We start from the raw sequence: 3,323 nt of genomic DNA, 5'->3' as shown, positions 1-3,323 counted from the left end.
TTTTATTTCATTTTCCTCAATTCTCTTGCTTTAGTGTTCAACTTGGATTTATTGTATACCTATAAACTCATGAAATGATTCTTTGTCATGTTTTCGAAACCCAAGTTTCGTAAGTTGAATAGTTCCGAATTTATTAGAGTAGGAAGTAATGGAATATGAACTTGTTTGCTTCATTGAAGCGCATAAGACTCTTGTCCTTGATCAGTGTAGTGCTATTGTATTTGACTTGGCATTTATGTGCGAAAACTATTTGACATTCATGTCTGTTGTCAATGCTCGGTAAGTAATTGCATACACATACGCTAATTGAGCACATGCATACGCAATGTGAGAGTGAGCGATGTAGTGCTTGCTTTCTATTGATTTACTTGGACTGCAAAGAGGTCGGTGTCTTAGCACTTCGTGCCGTTGGAAAAGCATTCGTCTTAGCACTTCTTGCCGTTGGAAAAGCATTCTACTTCTGCATCGAATCTTCATACAAATAATATCAAGTGTTTGCAGGTATGATGAAATCCCTATAATTTTTATCTTGCTCGTTACTACATTTCCTGGTCGCGGTACACAGTGTCTAGGTTATTGTGTAGCTTACCGTCCGTTACTCGGCGATGATCTACATATGTCGTTTTCATGATGTTCTTGCTTGGATTCCGTATCCAATGTCCTAATCATTTGAGATTTGACTTGTGTGATTTCAGCTTCAATTTCGTACCCAACGGCTATTCAGTGCGCATGTATGGTCACGACTAAAATTCCGTGTGCGAAGTTTCTTGTGTGGCTTCGCCAGTTTCGTAAACACGAGTAAAGAGACTGGAGGCGAATTTTCGTCTTTATTGCTGTTCCAACGTTCATTGTTCTTTCAGTTCACGAACACATGAAAGAAGATAAGTCGACCCCGAAATACGCTTCTCTATGGGAGTTGTTGCTGGTGTGACTAGAGTGGCTAGAATGCCTACGCAGTTTGGCTATAACAAACGAGCAAGCATTAGTTATTTTCGATATAATCGACTAGATGTTGGGAATTAAAGCTTCTAAAGCGGCGAGGTTCTGTACCGCTCAAAGCTAAGTCAAAGCCAAACGCGAAGGATTTGAGACTAGAATCAACCGAACGCTAAAATGTGAACAATTAGGGAGCGCAGCCGTGCACCACCAAATCTGTGCACCAATAAGCCCTGAATCGAACGCCCTGGATCTCTCCGGAGGGAGCGCAGCCGTGCACCAATAAGCCCTGAATCGAACGCCTTGGATCTCTCCGGACATCCACCAATCAGCCGTGAACCACTCGGCTTTGTCTTCCTCCGGCCTCGCATAGAACCTGCCGTGCACCACCAGGCCGCGGATCGAATCTGACTTCTGGGCATCGTTAAATTACGTAATTCTACGTTCACCGCATCTGAGGTTAGGTTTCAGATAGCATAGTTCTGTCCCAAAATTTATCGTCCTGCGACAACTGGTCGTTCGACCGAGGGCTGGTTCGACCCACGGCCTAGATACGGACGGCTTGAAGTGTTGAAGGCTACGTTCCGGAAGGCAGGAATCATGATGGTCCATTACATCCAGGGCAGTGGTGGTCTTCGGCAGGCAACCCCTCTCCGGACATCCACCAATCAGCCGTGAATCACTCGGCTTTGTCTTGCTCCGGCCTCGCATAGAACCTGCCGTGCACCACCAGGCCGCGGATCGAATCTGACTTCCGGTCATCGTTAAATTACGTAATTTTACGTTCACCGCATCTGAGGTTAGGCTTCATATAGCATAGTTATGTTCCAAAATTTATCATCCTTCGACAAGTGACCGTTCGACCGAGGGCTGGTTCGACCCATGGATGTCTGTCGGGGGGCTGCCTTGGACGAGTCTCCAGAGCTCCCTCAGCTCCAAAAAGAAGAAAAGAAGACCCATGGATGAACTATATAAGGTTGACCCACGAGAAGTTCCGTCTTTCAGTTCAGCTTTCTTGTTACGTCACGTAGATCGAGAAACGTAAACAAACCCGTCATTCCCATGACGGATTGGTCGACTGGTTTGATCGCATTTCGGTGATTGGTTAATGCCCGTGACGTCACTGAGATCAGTGACGTCACAGGCGAACAACGAACTATAACATCCGCAAAAATGGGCTTCTGATGAGTCCACCTTATACTAGTTCAACCATGGGTTCGACCCACGGTCTAGATACGGACAGCTTGAAATGTTGAAGGCTACATTCCGGAAGGTAGGAATCATGATGGTCCATTACATCCATAGCAGTGGTGGTCTTCGGCAGGCGACCCAACAATTATTGAGTATGGATCGAAGTTGTACCACAAATTTTTGGCGGACTGAACCGAGGACCGATAACTGAACTATCGCAAAAAGAAAACGTCAATTTAAAAGTAGCTCGGATGGTATGCAACTAATTTGATATTTTAGAAAATTATTACTTTTTATTAATAATAATGATAACGGTGCAAATAGGACATCCCTAAAATTTATATAGGACTGTGGCAAACGGCAATAATCGGTAGGCATTAATTAATCTTGTCATGCATCAATATATTAGGTTTCTTCAACCAAAATTCGCTTAGTCCAGAGCGCACTTTAATTTTAAATTTACTATTTTCCCAACAGTTAATGATGCTTTACTATAACAGGACAATATTTATTGCGTTGGGCCTGTCACGTGTTCACTTATTGTGTTATCTCAGCCACAGAGGTTTTTATCATATAAAATATCAAGCTATGCTCCTAACTTGTACCTCGGGTAAGCTCTTCTCACGGTGGACTAGTGAAACTGTTAATTTGAAGGCCATACAGCGACTGAGAGCGATAACGCGTCTGACAACCTCTGCGTGGTAGAATTCTAAATATGGAGACATAAAATTTTTCGTATTATATCAAATCGTATTTAATTGAATCAATCGTTTTCAAATTTTTCTAAGTGCATCGTATGTTTGGCCTAGTGACACACATTTCAATTGACGAAATAGCCCAAGACGCCGAGTTGTGCATGGGTTCTACTCTTCAAAATTAAGTCTTATTCAAACCAGAAAGCAAACATTGTAGGAGTCCATCGCATACCACATTCTATGTTGACTAATGTATGCTCTGACAATACATGCCATTTGATCCCCTTACTAATGCCATGGTTTTCAGAGCACAGGTTAATTAAGTGTACACGAGGGGTATATTTATTTTGAAAGATATCAGGAATAAATTTTCTGTTACGATATCTTTTTACTCTATCCGCGCGATAGGTTAATTTCCATCAATGATCTACGGCTTTCGATCAACGTGCACACTGTAGATCTAGCGATTTTATTGGCTGACATCCCACGATACCATTTTAG

This window comes from Hyalella azteca, unplaced genomic scaffold (assembly GCF_000764305.2).
Source record: "Hyalella azteca isolate HAZT.00-mixed unplaced genomic scaffold, Hazt_2.0.2 contig12682, whole genome shotgun sequence".
NCBI lineage: Eukaryota > Metazoa > Arthropoda > Malacostraca > Amphipoda > Hyalellidae > Hyalella > Hyalella azteca.
This window is presented reverse-complemented; position numbering follows the sequence as displayed.